Source organism: Leptonychotes weddellii, chromosome 3 (genome assembly GCF_054177405.1).
Source record: "Leptonychotes weddellii isolate Sample4059 chromosome 3, ASM5417740v2, whole genome shotgun sequence".
Taxonomy (NCBI): domain Eukaryota; kingdom Metazoa; phylum Chordata; class Mammalia; order Carnivora; family Phocidae; genus Leptonychotes; species Leptonychotes weddellii.
Genome location: NC_138371.1, coordinates 130,825,613 through 130,849,000, shown reverse-complemented (window position 1 = coordinate 130,849,000; position 23,388 = coordinate 130,825,613). Strand labels below are relative to the sequence as shown.

At 33.3% G+C, this 23,388-nt stretch overlaps 1 long non-coding RNA gene and 1 pseudogene across 1 annotated transcript in view; one reads left to right on the top strand and one right to left on the bottom strand.

The window, feature by feature from the left end:
* The window catches only part of LOC145720659 (uncharacterized), a 387,974-nt gene that overhangs the window by 162,299 nt on the left and 202,287 nt on the right, over positions 1-23,388 (bottom strand). The window lies entirely within an intron of this gene.
* Positions 4,975-6,664, top strand: LOC102734515 (large ribosomal subunit protein eL32 pseudogene; annotated as a pseudogene).

Here is a 23,388-nt window from a genome sequence, read left to right as displayed (position 1 = left end):
TTCCAATTCTCTTTGTCATGGAACTGAGAAAATTGAAGCTATTCATCAATCCCAAAGAATAGCATGCTAGGGTGTGAGACTTCAATGACTTTGTTTTGACCTTGTTTTCTCTGGTGATTCAACATAAGTGAAATAGACCTAGATGGTAAAGATTTCAAGGTCACTCTCAGATTTTTTTAAAAAGGTGTGAATTAATATTGATAGATCATCTTTATTTAAATTTGAGGAACTTTAGATCTAATGGTAAATTAATGTCCTTTACTAGCACAAACTATTGTAGAGAAACAATACTTGCGGAAAAAATGATAATTTTTATTTATTTATTTTTTTTAAGATTATTTATTTATTTATTTATTTATTTATTTATTTATTTGAGACAGAGAGCATGAGAGAGAGAGAGAGCACATGAGAGGGGGGAGGGTCAGAGGGAGAAGCAGGCTCCCTGCCAAGCAGGGAGCCCGATGCGGGACTCGATCCAGGGACTCCAGGATCATGACCTGAGCCAAAAGCAGTTGCTTAACCAACTGAGCCACCCAGGCGCCCGATAATTTTTATTTATTTAGCTACTTCTAATTACTGATTCTTTTATGTAGTCAATTATAATGTATTCTGGAATTTGTGAGTATAAATATCTTTAACGGAATCCATTAATGCTACTGGAAACTAATCTTTTGAAAATAAGTGAATAAAGTCACCTTTGTTTGTGAAATCAACATATCATTATATTTTGGCATAGTGATATTTCTGAACTCTATATCTTAAATTCTGAGAACCTTAGAACTAAACTTTCTATGACCTAATGGGATATGCTTAGGCAACAAACAAAATAACATCTGATTTTTTATCAACCTGTAACATTATTTAAAGTAATAAGTATACCAAATAAGTGACTTAACAAATATTTGTTATATTGAAATGTTGACCTGGCAAGGAGGTTTTATTTTCTTTTGTTGAGAGAATACTGACCAAACACTGACATGATTATAGAGAAAAACTGCCTAACACTATCACCTCCCATAAATATTCTTTAACCTTGGAATAACTTTCTTAGTACAAATGATGAAAGTATTTTAATAGCTGATTAATGCCATTTCTCAACTTGTGTTTGAAGGTATTTTCCCTGTTGTTTCTTGCTTTATGTTTGAATGTTGCAAAAATCATTCACTCTGTGTGATACCAAAAGCACTTAGCATTTTAAAGTGTTATGGTTATACATTTATTGAATATTCAGGGTCATATTTCTGTTTCACATAAATTTTAGCCAACAGAACATGACCCTTAGACATAACAGAGCTAAGAGAATACAAAAGAAGTGCATCGTTTCCAGCGTAGAAATTTTAAGTCACTTTTCAAGAAATATAACCACTGAAGATGCATTTTGAAAGGTGAATTTTGAGTCTTATATGTTCTGAATAGGAGTTGTTTTATTTTCCATGGTAAAACAGATATATTAAACATGATAATATATGATAGATGGTTGGATGGAATTATGGAAAGAGGTAGATAGGTAGATAGATGATAGATTTTCTTATATTATTTTATTTGAGTAGCTCCCTATTCTCTCTTTTTTTTAAGATTTTATTTACTTATTTGAGAGAGAGAAAGAGAGAGAGAGCACACACACAGGGGGAGAGTGAGAGGGAAAAGCCGACTCCCCGCTGAGCAAAGAGCCTGTTGCCTATGCTGCGGGGCTTGATCCCAGGATCAAGGCAGATGCTTAATGGACTGAGCCACCCAGGTACCTGATCCCTATTTTCTTTCTAATCTATATAAAACTATACCTAAGGGGAAGCAATAACCAATGTGTCACTTAGGTTTTATTAATAAGTGAGGTAACTCATTCCTTTCATTGATTTTTTTGTAAAGATGTAAAATAGTTTTAAAACAAATTATTTCCAAATGTTTACACACTGACTTTTTTAATAGATGAAAATGAATCATTTCATTACAAATCAAATTTTCCAAATTAATACAATTAACAGGTAACATATTTGAACATTTTTTTTACCTCCTCTAAGATGAAACATGTTAGAAGTGTAAATACAAAAAAATGACTAAGTAAAACATTCAGTAAGATGTAACATTCCCTGTGGAATGTTACAATCACTGTATTCAAGGGATTTCTCTGAAAAACAAATCTTTGCTTTGAATTTCAGTGACGCAGATTGATAAGCTTCATGAATTTGTCAGCACATATTTTGCATTTTTCCCTTTAGACATATTTCTAGTGTTTAAGGATTTTATCTGTACCTTCTGACTATGAATCAAAAATGGCAATTTTCACACTTCTAATAAAAACTTCAGTATGTTTTTTATTTGGCATAAGGGAGTGATAGAAAAATAATTTGCATTCTCTAAATGAACCCAAATAATAATGTTATTTTACTTCAGTGCAAAATCACTTCACTATATTATTCGCAAATCATCAAGTTTTATTTATTTAACATATACTATTTACCCTACATATATGTATTTGAAAAGAGTGATCTTTGTAGACATTTGCAAATACATGTCTATAAATGCTCAAAGAAAGTCACTGATTGTACAAGCTATCACATTTGCTAAAATACAAAAGAGCACATCCAGGTGATAGAAAAAAATAACTTTTAAAGATTTTTTTTTAAATAATCTTTACACCCAACGTGGGGCTCGAACTTACAACCCCGAGATCAAGAGTTGCATGCTCTACAGACTGAGCCAGCCGGGTGTCCCAGAAAAAAGAACTTTTAAAAATTAAAATTAGTAACCATACAGAAGACAATTTGAGCAGAATCTACAATCATGTCTAAAGATCACTTACCAAAATGGATAATGTCCATGTTCAAGTGGTTTAGGACTCTAATATAGTCTTCAAAATTACAAAATTTATAGGTCTATGAAATATGGTATTTTGCCATCTAGAATGGGTACGAGATTTTCTTATTAGGAAGGTCTTAATGTCATTATTCTACTTCTGTGGCCCTTAACATCTTTTTAAATTATTATACCTTGAAGAAAAACCTTTAAATTCAATTAAGAGTTACATGAAAATACAAAATCTGAAAGAAAATGGGGGAATTGGCAGGTTAGTGAAAATGAATTCAGTTTGAAAGAACACTAAATTTTGTATGCCTGTTTTCCAATATTCTACAATATATTTGCTCTGTTTCAAGTAAATTGGTTACTGAGTCGAAATGCTATTCCTAAACAAAGTCCTTTCAGGATTAGAGAAAGATTTTAAAAGAAGCAATGGGATAGTAAAAATAGCAAGAATGAGGTTTGGAACCAGGAAAGTGCCTAGTTTGTTTTGGGGAGCAGCATGTGATTCTACTGCAGTTAGACCATATGGTGTATTGTAGAGATGGTGGGCCAGGCTGTGAAAGGTACCAAAAGGCAGGATAAGGAGGTTGGTGTTTATTTTGGTGGCAATGAGAAAGGAGACAATGGAAGTTTTTAAGCAGGAGAACAAATGCGAGAACAAAACTGAGTTGTAAAAGAACATGATGACAGTGCGGTGTACGGTATATTAATGGAAAGGAGATTGAAAGCAGGAAGGTCAGTGAGAACACTGCATTGGTTCAGAGACAGGCTGAAAGTATCTGCGATCTGGAGTAATGCTACAGGGGCTTGAGAGAATTGGATGGATTTCACACAACATGGTATAAAGAGCTGAGTTAAGAATGTGGAAAAGTCAAATCACCAAAATTTCTTATTTATTATAATACTAATTTTAAAATGATACACATTATTTAACACTTTTCATTACATTTTTTGTAGTTGATCAAATTTTTACTTCTCTTAGTATAAAAGCAGTAAAAGGAGCTATAGAAAATTCCCTAAAATTATAACTTTGATTTAAATGTTATACATATGTTTATATATATAACAGATATGAATGCATAACATATATATATATACATACACCCCCATGCTTATGCATATATTATGGGTAGAGTATCAAAACTGCAGATACGTAAGAGAACAAAGTCATTTCCTAATTTTTAAAAGTTTCTATTTATGCTTAACTGATTTGATTTTCTTAATTAGGAAATACAACATATAACTTTTTTTTTCCATATGGAAGACTTTCTTTCATATCTATATAGATTTTTTCTTTCATATATATATGTGTTTTATCTTTTTTAGGAGATGCCATCAGGTTTACTTGGAGCTACTAAAGAGGGAATGCTGAAAATGAATATTTGAAAGATGGATGTTTGCAAAAAGGTGTTATGAGAAGTAACAGATAACTGAATAAATACACTTGTATATGTAAAATATGTACAGAATTTCAAAAGCTGTATCTTTTTTCTTAAAAATTAATGTTAAGGGAAACTGACACCACATGGATACAAACAACAAAGTAGATACTATTAAGTGTTACTTGTTTTTATTTCCCTATATTAAGCTATACTGATTGATATTAATAGAAGTAGGTAATGGCAAGGAATTAAAGAATCAAATAAATCATGATCATTTGTATTTCTTTATGTTTCATCTAAATCATTAGGTGATAAAAATATCTGATGAAGGTTCACTTTTAATTTGCTCAAGAGATAAAAAGCAAGAGTAATTTGGAACATTAAGTATGTGTGCAGTAGTCCCTCCTTATCTGTGGGAGATACGTTCCAAGACCCCTGTGGATGCCTGAAACTGCAGATAGTACTGAACACTATATATACTAAGTTTTTTCCTATACTGTACGCACATACCTATGGTAAACTCTAGTTTATAAATTAGTCACAGTAGATGATTAACAATAAAAACTAATAATAAAATAGAACAGTTATAACAAAATATTGTACTAAAAGTTATGTGAATGTGAACAAAATATCTTATTGTGTGTACTCACCCTTCTTGTTGGGATTATATAAGATGATAAATGCCTATGTGATGAGATGAAATGAGGTGAATAATGTCGGCATCAGGACCTAACATTTGGCACTATTGACGGTCTAGTGATACCTCAGCAGGAGAATCATCTGTTTCTGGATCATGGTTGATCACAGGTAACAGAAAATGTGGAAAGTGAAACCAAGGATGGGGGGGGGCTACTATATGTGTATTTTGCATTCAATAAATGGTAAATATTATGCTGGCTACAGAGTATAAAACAATTGGTGGACAATTGTGCTACTGGGTATTTACCCCAAAGATGTAAATGTAGTGATCCAAAGGGGCACATGCACCCCAATGTTTATAGCAGCAATGTCCAAAATAGTCAAACTATGGAAAGAGTCCAGATGTCCATCAACAGATGAATGGATAAAGAAGATGTGGTGTATATATACAATGGAATATTATGCAGACATCAAAAAAATGAAATCTTGGGGCGCCTGGGTGGCTCAGTCGTTAAACGTCTGCCTTCGGCTCAGGTCATGATACCAAGATCCTGAAATCAAGCCCCACATTGGGCTCCCTGCTTGGCAGGAAGGCTGCTTCTCCCTTTCCCACTCCCCCTGCCTGTGTTCCCTCTCTCACTGTCTCTCTCTCTCTGTCAAATAAATAAATAAAATCTTAAAAAAAAATTTAAAAAATGAAATCTTGCCATTTGTAATGACGTGGATGGAACTAGAGGGCATTATCCTAAGTGAAATAAGTCAATCAGAGAAAGATAATTATCATATAATCTCAGTGATATGTGGAATTTGAGAGACAAGGAAGAAGATCATAGGGGAAGAGAGGAAAAAATGAAACAAGAGGAAACCAGAGGGGGAGATAAACCATGAGACTCTTAATCTCAGGAAACAAACAGGATTGCTGGAGTGGAGAGGAGTGGAAGGGTTGGGGTAGCTGGGTGATGGACATTGGGGAGGGTATGTGTTGTTGTGAGCACTGTGTATTGAGTAAGACTGGTGAATCACAGACCTGTACCTCTGAAACAAATAATACATTATATGTTAATATTAAAAAAAAAAAAGATTAAAAGCTCTTCCTTGGCGCTGCCTGTGGAGGTGGCAGCCATCTGTTACTGGGCATCATGGCTGCCTCAGACCTCTGGTGAAGCCCAAGATCATTAAAAAGAGGACCATGAAGTTCATCCGGCACCAGTCAGACTTCTATGTCAAAATTAAGTGCAACTGGTGGAAACCCAGAGGCATTGACAATAGGGTGTGCAGAAGACTCAAGGGCCAAATCTTGATGCCCAACACTGGTTATGAGAGCAACAAGAAAACAAAACACATGTTGCGCAGTGGCTTCTGGAAGTTCCTAGTCCACAATGTCAAGGAGCTTGAAGTGCTGCTGATGTGCAGCAAATCTTACTGTGCAGAGATTGCTCACAATGTCTCCTCCAAGAACCACAAAGCCACTGTGGAAAGAGCAGCCCAGCTGGCAATCAGAGTCACCAATCCCAATGCCAGGCTGCGCAGCAAAGAAAATGAATAGACAGCTTGTTTTGCACGTCATATTTGTGTTAATAAAATCATAAAACTACAAAAAAATTAAAAAATTAAAAAATAAAACAATTGGTGAAATTTGGTTCATCCTTTCAATGATCTTGTATTCTAGTTATTGAGATCTTTGCATCCAAGTGACTGCATATAATATTCTGTAATTGCTCGGTTGCAACCTTGGGAGCCTCCCAGGTTGAACAAAAATAAGCCTGTTACTAATGGAGGACAGGGAAAGACCAAAGAAAGAGGCAGACCATTCCACATTGGTAGGTGGCAGGATTAGTAAGCAAGGGAACTTAGTTGTGAGACTTGACTTAGGCAGCCACAAAATAAGTAGATCTCCCTACACTTATTCACAAGAATCTTTAAAGTTCACATAGAGGCCTTAACTAGGTTCAATGTACATGCTTGAGATAGTACCATCACCACACTTCTATCTCAAGGTTTTATCCTTGGGACAGCTTCTGGGCAGGCAAGCAGAACACACATTCCAAGGATGGGAAGGGGTTGAGGAGCCTTTAAGTACCCACATCTAGCTCATGGGTCAAACCTGTGGTCACGTCTTATTGGTGACCTCCTCCAATTGTATGGCGAGTTTACAAAATATTGAGATAATTCCTCAACAATTTTGATAAACAACCACTTCCCCAAGTCCCCTGAGTGACCCATCACTACTTTCCCTCCACTATCTACCTTCTGGAAAGGATCTTAGTGAGAAGGATATGAAATATGGACTCCTGTTCAGCAATCCAACTTCCCTATATCTTGAAAGAATCATTTCTTAAAAGGGAATGAATACCAAGCAAATAAAGTCTCAGTTGGAAACAAATTTACCAGGTATGAAGAAGAGCAAGGCCACTGTCACTGAAATATACTGATCAAAGCAAAGAATGGCAAGGAGATCAAAGGAGGAGACTACTGGTTCAGCTCACTTAGGACTTCTTAGGATATGGTAAAGGGTTTTGATTTCATCATGTATTAAATAAAACAGGCAGAGGAATGTATAAACAAGAGAAAGAACAAAATCAGTCTTACATTTTAAAAATATTACATAACAGGGCACCTGTTATGGTGTGGGTGGCTTAGTCAGTTAAGCTTCCGACTCTTGATTTTGGCTCAGGTCATGATCTCAGGGTCATGAGATTCAGCCCCTCACTGGGCTCCATGCTCAGTGTGGAGTCTGCTTGAGATTCTCTCTCTCCCTCTCCCTCTGGCCCCCCCCCACCGTGCATGCCCGCTCCCTCTCCCTCTCTCTCTCTCTCTCTCACATAAATAAATAAAAATATTAAATAACATTTATATAGAGAATGGCCCAGAAATTTCTCATTACAAATTCTTTTCTAGACTCATATAATTTTTGAACTATTGAAGACCAATTGTATGATTAACTTCCATATAAAACTAAATTCCCCAAATAGTTAATAGTCACTCAATAACTAGGGGCACAGCTGATCTGGGGGCCCAGTTTTGACATCAAATGCTATTATATTAGATTGGGAGGTTAGATTCAAAAGGATTATGTGTGTTAATCATGACAAAATAAAATGGTATTGTGCCTCACGAAAATTCTGTCCACTGATCATACTTAGTGATTTCTCATGGAGAGTAAATGGGTTCCCTCTCAATTTTTGTTCCTTCATTGTGCAAATGATTTCAAACACAGATGGCTACACAGATGCAGTAAGTTATATCAAAGAGTGAAGTATGTTCAGTGTAATATAATGAGAAGTGACTGGGGCAAATTGCCTCTTTATGACCATGAAAAAAATCCAAGTATATTTTTAATACATGGTAGGAGAAAAGAAAATAAGTTTGTGTGCAGTTTCAGTTCATAAAAATATAGTAACAAAAATGATGACTGGAATGTTCATCCCCTTGGTTTCTTAAATGAAACTGGACAATGCTTTAGGAAAGCTCTGCAAGGGAAGGTTTCAGCTCCAGAGAATAAGCAAGTGATGATTCCTGCAAAGATCATCCCCTACCTGTGAAGAAACCGTATAGTCACAACCTCATAGAATTTTTCAGCAGCATGGAACTGTTAAGATAATTGAGTTCAAACCCTTTAGTTTTCAAGCAAAGTGACTAAAGATTTATGCCTCTGTATTCTCTATAATACACAACTTTGATTTGCTTTTCATAGGAATCAGAACATCTGAAAAAGCAGAGGATACTTGCATTAACTCCTTCCAGTAAATATAGATGGAAGAAGAGGGTTTCCAAATAACATAAGAAATGCTATTTAAAAATTAAATTAATGGGAATAAATCTATTTAGTAACCTGAGTAAAATTTACAAGACATAAAGTATGTAACTAAATATATAACTGAGAGACAATGTCAATAACCTTAAAATTTATTCACTAAATAATCTGAAAGTTCTTTATTATTTATTAAGCATGAAAATCTGTATTCTTGTATTAAAGAGTAGTGTGCATTTGCAACATGTAATACAAGGAATCATTCAGGAAAGCAAGATCAAGAGTCCCTTACCAGTTACAATGCCAATAAAATAATTATCCTCACATTCATTCCAGAATACCTACTTCATAGGATTGTTATGAGGACTCAGTAAGTTAAAATGCATTCAGAATTTAAAACAGGGCCAAGCTTATAATCATATTTGAGAATCTCTTTATTCCCAATAATATCATCAAATGATATGTTGAAATATCAATTATATATGTAATTTTGTGATATGATTATATATTTATATTTTAAAGTGATTTGGGAATAAAAGAAAAGTCAATTCTTAGATTATCCAAGTCAGATATAAATGGTAATCTAAAGTCATTTCATTCATATCAATCATTTGCCTTTATAAAATCTTTTAATGTATTCAGAAATCATTTCATGACCGTATCTCATTAAGTCATAAGACCCTTTCTAGGTCAATAGAAAATCTATTAATATTTTCATTTTTTAGGTGAGGAAACTAGAGTTCAAATAACTCAAGTAGGTGAAATCTGTAATAACCCTGGAATCAGAACTCCGCTTCTGCCTTCAGTAGTCTATGCTGCAACTGAAGATGAACACATTCACAATGCTTCAGGTGAAACCCTTGCTATATGGTCCATTTATCATATCTATCAAGATTTTTGTACTCTCTGGTTAACTTTATCAAAATTCATATTATTCTGATTTGTTAGGAATAAAGATGATAGGAGAATGATTTCCTTAGGCATTTTCAGCATTTGGGAAGTCACTCAAGAGGTCTTATGTTGAATAGGTCCAGTTTTTGAACTGGATTCACCATTATGAAAATAGAATATCTTCGGAGAATGTCTAGGAATGATTTGCTCACCTATGAATGGCATATCCTCCCGTTCAATTCTTTAATTGACCCAAAACACATTGTGCAACCTTTAGTCATAAAGACCTTATCCTAGAACAGATATTTCCTAAAAAGAAGGAAAAAACTCAATTTATATCTGTACACAGTATAAAAATGTAGTATCTTTTGATAAAGGAGAAGTTTTTTGTTTTCTATTGTTTCTGTCATGTATTATTCTGCTTACAACAGTAGACTAATACTCATATTTTTATTTTATTTTTTATTTTAGTTTTAGAAGAATTGCAGGTACATGCAAATTCAAAAAAAGTGGAAATTTGTTATCTAATTTCCCATTGGATCCAGTTTCTCCTACTGGATGGGTCTATTTGTTACGTAATTAGAAGCTAGGGGTGTAAGCAAACAACAAGTTCCAGTTATTTCTACATAGGCAGCTCAAAGCTCAGTTTGCCTCAGAATGGTATTTTAGATCCTTCTTAGATAGCCTTGTAAGAGTGAATCAGATTTTTACCAGGGTGAACTTTCACAGACTTTAAACTATGAAACACAATTTCCTACTTAAACACCTGATATAGAAAAGAAATTTCAGAAAAGAAGCACCAAACAAAATCATAGAAAAATCATGAGACAAACCAGTATATCAATGAACAATGAACAAAGCCCATGGCCTGTCACTCATGATTCTCCCTCCCATCAAGACAGGCTCAGGGAGGTAGCTTCAGGGTCTTCTGTCAAAGGTGAAATATTTTTCCACAGATGTCTTGGACAGTGTTCATTATATAACTTACTGAATCTGTACTTGAGTTTGATATTGAAAGCACAAGAAAAAAAAATATCTTCCAGTTAGAAAGATAACAACAGGAGAACTAAAATAAAACTGATACACAATTTTAACTCCACTGAAGTTAGTGGAGTATATAATGAAATTGTGGAAAAGTAAGACTATGCTGTTTATCTAGAATGTTATACCTAACGATAACCTGTAAGAACCTTTTTATTAATAGGAGAAAATATAACAAAATAAAAATCCTTATTGTATTAAGTTGTAAAAAAAATACATTGTGTATAATACAGTTTTAAAAAATACTGTCTTGACCTAGTTTTGAAGCCCTGGCTAGTGGCTGGTTAGTTCCCTTTCTTGAGTGGCCTATTAAACCTACACCCAACCTATCTCTGATCAGGCTTTCAATCTATACACACCTTAATCAGCCCAAGCCAGGTACCAAACACTTAGGCATAGCCAACCTATGTCCCAGAGCCTGGGAAATTATTCAAGTAGCCAAGCCACACCCTGCTTGCAATACATACACTGCTCCCTACAGCTCCAGCTTACTGTTACCCTGTCCCCTGGGACAATCCCATCTGTGACCTTGGCTGGCAGCTTTCTCTCTTTTGGGGCTGTAAATAACGAAAAATTCTGCCTTTCAACTATCTGAGTGTCACTGCATTGCACCCTACGATCAAACAAATCTTTACATCTTATAAAACATTGTGATATAGTGGGCGCCCGGGTGGCTCAGTTGGTTAAACGACTGCCTTCGGCTCAGGTCATGATCCTGGAGTCCCGGGATCGAGTCCCGCATCGGGCTCCCTGCTCGGCAGGGAACCTGCTTCTCCCTCTGACCCTCCCCCCTCTCATGTGCTCTCTCTCTCTCATTCTCTCTGTCTCAAATAAATAAATAAAATCTTAAAAAAAAAAAACAACATTGTGATATAGTATAATGATTACTGGACCAGGCCACAGAATACATAAAATCTAATGAAAGCTCTGTCGCTCATTAGCTAGATGATGCATTGCAGATATAACACCCAGATGTAAATTGTCCTCACTGAGGCCACATTCTGCGAGGGAGAGGTAGTATTTATTATTGCTTTGACTACAACTATCTGGTGGAAATCATATCGCCCTAATACACAAGAGTGAGGTTTCTTAAATTAGTCTATTTAAATATACATGCACACATACATACATTTAATGCAAAGAAGATATACATTTTAATAGATTATTAAATAAGTTCATAGCTTCTGAAAATTTAAGTATCACTGATGTGGAAGAATCTTTATCCTGAAATTTTATGAAGTAAAAAATATAAGAATGATTGAATCAAAACTATTGAAAACAATCTAAATATACTTTAAACTAGAGTTAATTTATGTATAATAGCAAATGTAAATGTATTATTAATTTCTAATTTTTCCCTACAAAGAACCTTATAAAAACTGTTTGTAAAGTGTGGTCCATAGACTATATTTATCCTGATTCCATCAGTCTTGAACTTTTCCATGTACTTCCCAGGTTCTGATGATGTATAAGTTTTTCATATCACTGATGACCCATTTGGTGATGCTTTCTGAATTTGAAACATTAACATTCTTTTAAAAATGTTCAGTTGATTCTACACAATTTAACAACACAAAATACCTATCAAGTGTTTTGTTTAGTTTTCCTTCCCTCTACTATAAGCAAAAAAATGGCTTTCAGTAAATCTATTACTCTGAGGTAATTACTTCCTTATTTCTTCAAAGAGATAGATGCCATTTTTTTTTAAATTCCTAGTAATTTAAGTATTCTATGTTCAGGCCTACTGCCTTTGTGTTCTGCCTGTGGAAGGGTTGTTTTATTACTCTTCACTTGCCATAAAAAATAATAATTTGCACACTTAATATAAACTGAGAAAATAATTGTTAAAATAAATATTAAGACAATGACACTCCCTTTATAAATATATATTCTTGTGCCTTTATAAATAAGTGCTAACACCAGCAATGATTATAGTTTACTGTTTCTCTTTTCAGCATTAACAACACATGGTTTATTTTGCTCAAACTCTAAGTGCTGTCAACTCTTAGAGCCTTGCTTTATTCATCCGTAAAACTGCTTTTGCTTTGAAGGTGTTTCCCAACCCAGGTGAATGGTAGCCTCTGATTTTCATGATCTCACAAGGCCCAAGGCCTACCTAAGTAATTTAATTTAATAAGAAATCAACTACTTTAAGCTGATTCCTCCATATGGATATACCATCAGTGTAGTGGGAACTAGAAATAAATACTACTTCACATGTTCCAAGAAACACTGAGCTGATGATTTTATTAAAAATGGTCCCAGACCTTTAGTGTCTTGATGAGTCTGACAGAAGCAAGCACAAATTTTTCTCAGGCCTCACAAATTATCTGTAGATAAAGCTCGAGGAAAAATGAGTAACTCTCTCTCATACATACACAGACATACCTCCCACACATTACAATATACACACAAATACAAATTACAGAATACACAAAAACAAACAGTAGAATAAGACCTGATAAAGACTTCAGATAAAGGAATTATTAGACACATAATTAAAATAGCTCAGAAATAATAGGAGCTTGAACATAAAAACATTAAGCAATTTACTAATGAACCAAAGAGTTCTATAAATTAAATAAAATAAAACAAAATAATTGAAATGTAAAATCCAGGGTATGAGGGGTGCCTGGGTGGCTCAGTCAGTTAAGCGTCTGACTCTTGGTTTAAGCTTAGGTCATGATCTCTGGGTTGTGAGATGGAGCCCACCCTGTGTCAGACCCTGTACTCAGAGGGGAGCCTGCTTGAGATTCTCTCCCTCTCCATCTGCCTTTCCCTCCCCCTCTCTCACTCTCAAATAAATAAATAAATATTTTTTAAAAATCCAGTGTAAGAGTTTAACCACAAATTGACATTTCAAGACAGAATAGTAAACCAGAAGATAAATATATAGAAATTATGCAGAATGCATCAGAGAGATTAAAAAAAAAAAGGAAAACATGAACAAAGACTTAAGAGACATTGATGACAGGAGTTACGGAAAGACAAAAAAAGTTATTAAGGCACAGATATCACTGGAAAATATACAAGCCAAGAGTTTTCCACAATTGATGGGGTAAAATAATTTATATATTCAAAGAGCCCAGTGAATCAAGGTAATATTAATAAAAAGGAATCTAGACCTAGACACAGCAAGGTAATGATTCAAAACACTAAAGATTAATAGAAGACCTTACAAATAGCAAAAGTCAATGGCAGATTAACTTCATATATGCAAAAATAAAACTGATACACAATTTCAAGAATAACATTGAAGTTAGTGGAGTATATAATGAAATTGTGGAAAAGTAAGACTATGCTGTGTATCTAGAATGTTAAACCTAACGATAACCTTTAAGAATTAAGGATAATAAAAATGCAGTTTCAAAATCAAAGCAGGGTTGGCCACCAACAAACCTTCAATAATGGAAATTCAAAATGTTGTATTAGAAGAAAAAGGAGAAAATGATACTAAATGGCAGTTCTGTGATTGAAAAAATAAGGGAACCAACAAATTAATAAAAATGTTTAAATTTAAAATAACATTAGCTTTATTTAAAAAAAAAAAGCATGATGAAATTGGGGCGCCTGGGTGGCTCAGTTGGTTAAGTGACTGCCTTCGGCTCAGGTCATGGTCCTGGAGTCCCAGGATCGAGTCCCGCATCGGGCTCCCTGCTCGGCAGGGAGTCTGCTTCTCCCTCTGACCCTCACCCCTCTCATGCTCTCTGTCTCTCATTCTCTCTCTCTCAAATAAATAAATAAAATCTTTAAAAAAAAAATAAAAAAAAAAAAGCATGATGAAATCAATGATGTAAAATGGTCTAAAAATACATGACCAAAGTAATGTTTAATTGGAATGGATGACAGATCTTAAAGTGTTTTAAGAACTATCTAAAGTTTAGGTGGGCAATAAAAATGTTAAATTATATCAGAATGAATTCAGAATGGGTATTAACTTTTATATCATATATACAACAATTATAATGAGTATATTAAGTTCCCAAATACTAGAGAAAATTTGTACAATAAGAAAAAATTTGAAAAAAACTAAGAAAAGAGAAATGTACACATAAAAAAAGATGTAGGAAAAAATAAGAATAAAATAAGATGTTGGAAATAAATCTAAACATCTGTGGTTACAATAAATCCAAATGGAGCAAATATTCTTATGAAGATAAATATATTCAAGTTGGACAAAGAGAGATAGCAATTATACGTAGTTTAAAGTAGACACACCAAAATACTAATAACTCAAAGTTTTAAAGGCAATGACTATCAAAAATTATAACAGATCATTAATAATCATATTTTCAACTTTTATTTGTTTAAAAGTATGAAAGATGCTTCTTTTAAAAAAAGGATGTTTCGGGCGCCTGGGTGGCTCAGTTGGTTAAGCGACTGCCTTCGGCTCAGGTCATGATCCTGGAGTCCCAGAATCGAGTCCCGCATCGGGCTCCCTGCTTGGCGGGGAGTCTGCTTCATCCTCTGACCCTATCCCCTCTCATGTGTTCTCTCTCTCTCATTCTCTCTCTCAAATAAATAAATAAAATCTTTAAAAAAAAAAAAGGATGTTTCTTTTATGATATGGGCTTAAAAACTCTAATGGGATTTTTTTTCAGTCTTACTCTGTGTTGTTTCATATATTGTACATTGTCATTTTCTTGAATATTTTGTGCTTCATATTTCCCTTGAAACTCTACAGCTGGTGGTTAATATTTTAAGGCATAGAATGAAGGTGTGTTATTCCAGAGAGTAATCTGAATTTACTTCTATTAAGCTCCTACAGCTACATTTTTACTTAAATTATTAACTATTATTTGGGCCACCTAAATATGTAATTTTTGTCTGCAAACCTATGTAAGGCATCTTCTATGGTAACAAAATTAATTTGTTTTCCCTCTTCAATGAACTCTGAAGTTCCAAACAAGCATTTTTGAGACTAAATGCGGATACCTAGGGTGAATATGGGGGTACAGATTTATTTCTAGTTTTACCCTTACACTAAGCACACAGGTCTTTGGGATTTCAGGCAAGTGGGATCATAGGGACTCCCTACTTTGGCATACTCTAGGCTTAGTCTTCTTTCCCCCTAGTACAGGGCAACCACTTCAGCAAATGTTCTCAACTCAAATAGTGCCTTGTCTTCTCAGTAATTTCACTTCTAAGAGTTGATTTAAATTAAAAATACAAAAATATAAATAACTACATATTTATTAAATGCCATAATGAAATCCAAACTAAGAAAAAACTTAATTGTAAAACGATGGGTAATTAATTACAGATCATCCCCATCAATAATATAATACATTCACAATAGTCTAAAGATATTCAATTATGTTTAAAAGTTTGTATGTTTATAAAAAAGAATTAATACTCTTTCAACATTTAAAATAAATATATGTATGTAAAGTAATTCCTAAAAAAGAAAAAAATAAATTATAATTGGAATAACCTAAACAGGACACTCAATGAACTTGTTGTTCATTTTCTTTTTTTCTATGGAGCTGTTCATAGATACAAGATAAAGGGTAAAGGCCTTAACTTTACCTTTTAAGGAATAACTGACCCTCATAGCTTAAATCAAGAGAAACATTTATTATTTCACCCCCTAGGAAAATTAGATTTTATTTTGAAAACAGTCAAACATGTATGGGATGATTATTGCCTCTTTTTATCACAGAAGTCCAATATAGATTGAAGCCTCTGTATAATTGCCTATCTTTCCTTGAAATAGAATTATCTGTGGCTCTACTGTTAAGAATCTCTTTACACCCTAGATATATTTTTATCTATATATCCACAACTGGCACTAGCTTTTCTTTTTTTAATTTTATTTTATTATGTTATGTTAGTCACCATACATTACATCATTAGGTTTTTTTTATTATGTTATGTTAATCACCATACATTACATCATTAGTTTTTGATGTAGTGTTCCATGATTCATTGTTTTCGCATAACACCCAGTGCTGCATGCAATACATGCCACTAGCTTTTGACTTAAAACTTTTTACCCTTCTCCCTTGCTGATTATGAGGAGTAATGTAATTGATATCTGCCTATTCTAATATTAGGTTAGGGAAACATGTTCTTGATATAATTTTTTTAAAAAATCAACTTTTATTACAATGCATTCTTTGAAACTGGGTGCAAGATGCAAATCTTTTTGCAGCCATGAAGGCAGTAGTCTTCTTAAATTTAGTAGTTTCTAAGATTCTATAATCTAGAATAATCCTTCTCTCTTTGTAACATTGAGAATTTAAGGAAACCAAACTACTACTGGTAGATTGAGGGAAAAATGCATGATTTAACAATAATATCATTTTGATGGTAGGGTTAGGGCAATTTTTTCACTTTGTGTTTCTAAATTTTTAAACAATTGTCAAGGGTTATTTTTTCCAGAAGAAAAAGTTATTATAATTTAACAATTAATTACAGGAAAGAAACATCTACAATTTTAGATTTTTAAGAACACTGAATGAAAATGAAAACTATATTTTTCTTAATTGATCTAATAGATTAATTGTTCAATTTAATAGTAATAAAGTATTGGGTAGTTATAGTTTATAGATAAGTGAAATAAATTAGAGCAGTTATAAAAGATGTCAGGGGGGAATTGAGAATGCTGTTTGAGGTACTGTGAAGCAGTTGAGTGTTATTGGAAAATAGATGTAGATTAGTTGTAAATATATATGGCAAAATCTAGGACAATCACTAAAAGAAAAAAAGAAATACAGTTAATAAAAAAAGAGTGAAAATGGAATCATAAAGTACTCAGTTAAAACCAGAGAAGGCAGAAAAGGAGGGAAAGATAAAAAATGAACAAGTACAATGAATAGAAAACAGTTAAAAAGAGTAAATGTAAATCCAACTGTATCAATAATCATTTTCAATTGAACGGTCTAAATAGACCTATTAAGAAACAGAGACTGACAGAGTCGACTAAAAACAAACAAACAAAAATCCCAACAACTCAACAATATGTTGTCTAAAAGAAACCCATTTTAAATATAAAGACACAGATGGATTTAAAGTAAAGGGATAGAGAAATACATAGCATGCCAATGCTAATCAAAAGAAAGCTGGAGTAGCAATATTAATTTCAGACAAAGCTGACTTCAGAGCAAGGAAAAGTTTCAGGTTTTAAAGAGGGGCATTACATATTTATAAAATGTCAATCCTCAAGAAGACATAACAATTCTTAATGTGAATACACCTAATGAGGTAGTGTCAAAATACATCAAGTAAGAACTGGTAAAACTGCAAGAAATCTACCATTAGAGTTGGATATTTCAACACACTTCTATCAGAAATTGATGGATCCAGTAGGCAGAAAACCATAAGGATATAGTAGAATTGAACAGTTTTATATTTGTCAATCTTCTCCAGAGAAACAGATACAATAGAAAATAGAAAGACATACATGGGAGAGAAGGTTTATTATAGAAATTGGCTCATGCAATTATGGAGCTGAGAAATCCCACAGTCTGCCATCTGCAAACTGGAGAACCAAAAAAGTCAGTGGTTTAATTCACTTGGACTACAAAGCCTGGAAAAGGGGCAGGGAGAAATGGTGTAAGTCTTGGTTCAAGTCCGAAGGCTAGAGAACAAGGAGCACCAATGTCTGAGGGCAGGAAAAGATGGATGTCCTAGCTAAAGCAAAGAGAGCAAATTCACTCTTCTGTTCTTTTGTTCATTTGACAAAATACATCATATTTGGCTTTTGCCAAAATAAAGCTTTAAAAGCTATCAATAGAAACATGCTTCATTGAAAAAACAAATTTTAAACAACATTGACATTTCAAGCTGAATGCTCAAGATCTTATATTTATATGATACATAACTTTTTAAATTTTAGAATAAGTTGATATGAATTTGTTATGAGAGCCCATGACCTTTAATTTTTTTATCGTACCTCATGAAAAAATTTACCCTATCAACTCTTAAGAATACTGATTCTCTTTCTCATTGTTATATTTGTGAACTTATTCTAAGAATTTTAATGATTTTGCTCCAACAGAACAATATGTTTAATGATCAAGAAAAGAACATGGGCATATTAATAAGTGAAAATCCAGGGGCACCTGGGTGGCTCAGTCGTTAACTGTCTGCCTTCGGCGCAGGTCATGATCCTGGGGTCCTGAGATCAAGCCCCATATCAGGCTCGATGCTCAGCAGGAACCCTGCTTCTCCCTCTCCCACTCCCCCTGCTTGTGTTCCCTCTCTTGCCGTCTCTCTCTGTCAAATAAATAAATAAAATCTTAAAAAAAAAAAAGAAAATCCAACTAGGTTTTTTTTTGTAAATATAGAAATAAGAAAGTTTAGATCAAATGAGGTTATGCGTATTAACATATTGTGACAATATTATCAGAGTTCTGTTTTGCTCAATAGTGTATCCTCAGTTCCCAGATTAGTGCCTGGCATATTGTATTTACACAATTAACTTACATTGAATGAGTTGATTATTTATCAATGTCTGGCAATATTAGTCATTTTAATATTGATTTATGTACTAACATGATAATGTATATTGTAATGTTGTCCAAAATATTGGTTAAATCATATGAAATTGTGAAAATGTTATCTCTTTTAACATTTGGTACATATGTTATCAATGGGTTGCGTTATGTATTAAAATAATGAGGGGCGCCTGGGTGGCCCAGTCATTAGACGTCTGCCTTCAGCTCAGGTCACAAACCCAGGGTCCTGGGATCGAGCCCTGCTTCAGGCTCCCTGCTCCACGGGGAGCCTGCTTCTCCCTCTCCTGCTCCCCCTGCTTGTGTTCCCTCTCTCGCTGTGTCTCTTTCTGTCAAATAAATAAATAAAGTATTTTAAAAATTAAATAAATAAAATAATGATATGTAGTAATCATAAAATTATGTTAAAGTGACAATTTTGGGTTCCTGTAAAGAAAATAACAATGTATTAAGTTCAAATTATGGATTTTCCTTCCTCTATTGTGTGCCAGATATTTATAAGATTATAGGTCCAGTTCTACATTTCTGAGCCCTATCTCTAAACCTTTCAATGATCTGCCATTTTAAAAGCTTCCAAAGGCAAGTTTGGAAAATAGACCATGAGAGAGTGCTTGATGTTTGCTGGCCGTTCAGAAGCTGGGTCTCCAAGAACTGGAGGCTAATCAAAGCCCAGCAAACTACACAAGTATCATGTTAAAAGTTATGCTTTCTCCATGTTGATCTAAGAAAAGATGAATCCACTTAACAAAGACAGTGACTGAACCATAAAAAAATAAGCCTAGAAAAGGCAAAGAGAAAGGATGAAGAACATCCGGTTTCTTTACTCTAGTTCTTGCTGATGTCATATTTTGTTCCCCCTCTTTTAATGAGATTCCTCCATAGCCTCATAATAAATTATGCCTTTCTCCTTGGGCTGAAGTTGGTTTTCTTTATTTGAAATCAAAACAGTTCTAAGTTTTTATCATATCAAATAAAAAATAAAGCATAATGGAGCCTGAAGGATATTAATTAATTATACTCCCTTGTATCTACTTTGTTCTTTATCTGACAGCTACCTAAAATAGTGTTTTAATTATTCATTGATTAGTTCTTTGTTATAAAATATACCACCAAGAATAAAATCCCATATAAAAGTGCTCTAGCTTTAAATAAATCACTGCAACTGGTATTTTAAAAAATAGAGATGTTTATCTTAGTTCATATTAAAATTCAGTATTAATTTTTTTTTCTCATGGAGCTTGAATGATATGCATGTGTATGCAAAAGTGATTATTGAGACATACCATTAAAATTGCAGTAACAATTTTATTTGTTATGATAGATCATAACTTCTGCTTTCTGAAAAGTAACCAGTCAATGGCCAAAGAATCAGGAAATTCACAAGTCAAGGAGAAGAGTTTTAGTTTTATTATTTCTGAATGATTAAGAAGAGAAGTAAATTCAGGGAAAAAATAATTAACTACATCATGGTAATTACAGAGAAAATCATATAAGGTAGACATATTTTTAAAAAATCTGTGTAAAAACAACACAACAACAAAACAAACCTAGTATATAGGGATAAACCTAGTGTATGTGGGATAAGGTTTGAAACTACACCCACCCAATTTCTTAAGAAGCAAAACTTAAGGATTTGTTTTTCTTCCTAATGGATTATGCCCAGATAAAGAATTATACAGCCTATATAGGTAGGTAAAGATATGAAATATAAAATTTTATTCAAGTCACTGCCAATAGGTAATAACCAAATATAAGGAAAAAGTTAGCATTTATTTTATTATCAAATGGAATTGTAGACAACTTCTATCTTCAATATTTGCATTCCAGTTTTAATTTTAATATTGTTTTGGAATAAAGTAATATATATATAAATTTAAATCACAAAATAGCACCAGAAGTAGAAAAAAAAACATGGAATGCCAGTTTTGTGTTGGCTTGTTGTTTTGTTTCATTTTTTTACAACTCTGCCACTTTTTGTTGGATCCTTTCTTAGAAGTACAGAACTGAGAGTCAGAGGTTTGTATGCTTGTTTATTTTCCTAGAATACAAACTAATAAAGAGAGAAACCAGGTGGAAAAACACATTTATAATTTCAAATTCCATGATGTTTAAACTGCAAATCTTAATACTTTGGAAAGTAGACTTATCCAAATTTGGACATTTAATATGAATTTATGGTAGAATGAGAATAAAGTGGAAAAAAAAATCTAAAAAAAATGTAAGATAAAGGAGGGATACAGGACCTTCACTATATTTCTGATTGAGAACAGGGAAACAAGCCTTGAAATATGTTGTAGTCCTACCTATTATTTCATTAGCATCATTTTACAAATTGACAGGGTTTTAATTGTCTAGGCTGAGGTTTTATTTTCTTTAAATTCTTTTGTTTTAACAATCTATGGGATTCTGATTTATTCAAATTCCATATGCTTTGCTATCAAGATCTTTACATCACTGCAAATACAAAAGCAAAAAAAAAAAAAAAAAGCCAGAGAAAATCAGTCACAAAATGGAGTCTGCAAATTCCTTCAGAATATTTGAATATGATTGTATTTAATATGAAGACAGATATTAGTTTCAGCTGCCATATTTATGGTAAAAAAAAATCAAGAACCATTATTGTCTACTTGGTAATAGTAAAAAACAAAAGCATATCTAAACAAAGCATTTCTTTAAGTTACATAAAAAGACTTTTTATCAGCTTTAAAATTTAATTACAATTGTCTATGTACCTATCTAGTGTTATATTAGTATTGAAACGTGCTATTTCTATCAAGCAGTTTTTCTTTGAATTTTATTGGACTGAAGCTACTTTACATGTGATTGAAAGCTATATTGTGTTTAACATTAGACACTAATTGAATTCATTTTGGCTTCTAGCTGTGCTTCATAACATTTTTAGTTTAGTTTAGTTTTGTTAGTTTGGTTTGGTCTACCTTTTTTTGTTTGTTTATAAAAAGGAAATAAGGCCATTTGTACAAGTTTCATAATAATAGCTTACATCCAAGTTTTTAGGGGACAACAAAAATGAGTTACTTTGTTCCAAAGGCATTTTAGTGTGTCTACTGAACATACATTCTTTTCCTTTTGCTCTTCAGAGTTTACCACAGAATTTATCATTAATTCCTAATTTTTACTTTCTTTTTAAAATAATTTCTATAGACCTGAAAACTTAGAAACACTAATGCTAAATTCTAATTTATGATGTCTTTATAGCTGATACTGCTTTACCACTTAATATTATCTATAGCATACTGAGAAAACACTTATAGGATAAGGCTGCTATAGCAAATCTGAGTTTCACGCATATAGGGGTGAATGGCACCATCCTTCTTCAGCTTTGTCTGGAGTATAATTTAACATGGATGTCAGATTGTTGGCCATCCAAAGGACATGCTGAGATTTTTTGATTCACTTCTCTGATTTTTGTTTGTTAATAAATTATTTGACAGCATCCTGCTAAGTAGCAAAATTCAGTAACAACTTTCAGATAGGTGTTGCCAAAATCATTTTTGAGTGCATGTAGTTTTCATCTGTTGTAATTTAGTACATGACCTTTGTTTTCTTTAGGATATTAATCCATAGCACTAGACTGACTGTTAAAAATGACTCAAGATATTACGTATACCTACTTGTGTGTGATTCTGGGGAAAATATTTGTAGATAATAGCAATTTTTATAATGATAATGCTTAAGTCTTACAATGAAGGGTTGAGGAGGCAGTATTTCCAGAAGATAAGAAGTATATTAAATGACAAATACTGAATCTTTACTTATATTTGTTTTGTGTTATATCATAGAAAAAACACAGGCAAATTTAAACCTTTGCTGCTTACTTACTAATGGGCTAGGGAAAACATCATCATCATCATCATCATCATCATCATCATCATCATCATTTTTCCCAATCCTCACCAAAAACAGTATGTCTTTAATGATTCATAGTAGGTTGAATTATTTGTTTTGTTTGTTTGCTTTTTAGTTTTTTTCTTCCAGTTTTATTGAGATATAATTGACAAAAATGTTTGTGTAGGTTTAGGTGTACAACATTAGGGAGAACATTATTAATGATTTTCCCATCTGCTTTTATTTTTTTCTTTTTTGTTTCAATTTTAATTCCAGTATAATTAATGTACAGTCTTATATTAGTTTCACATGTACAATATAGTGATTCTATACATTACACAGTGCTCATGAAGATAAGTGTACTTATAAAACCCTTCACCTGGGGCGCCTGGGTGGCTCAGTTGGTTAAGCGACTGCCTTCAGCTCAGGTCATGATCCTGGAGTCCCGGGATCGAGTCCCGCATCGGGCTCCCTGCTCGGCAGGGAGCCTGCTTCTCCCTCTGACCCTTCCCCCTCTCATGTGCTCTCTGTCTCTCTCATTCTCTCTGTCTCAAATAAATAAATAAAATCTTTAAAAAAA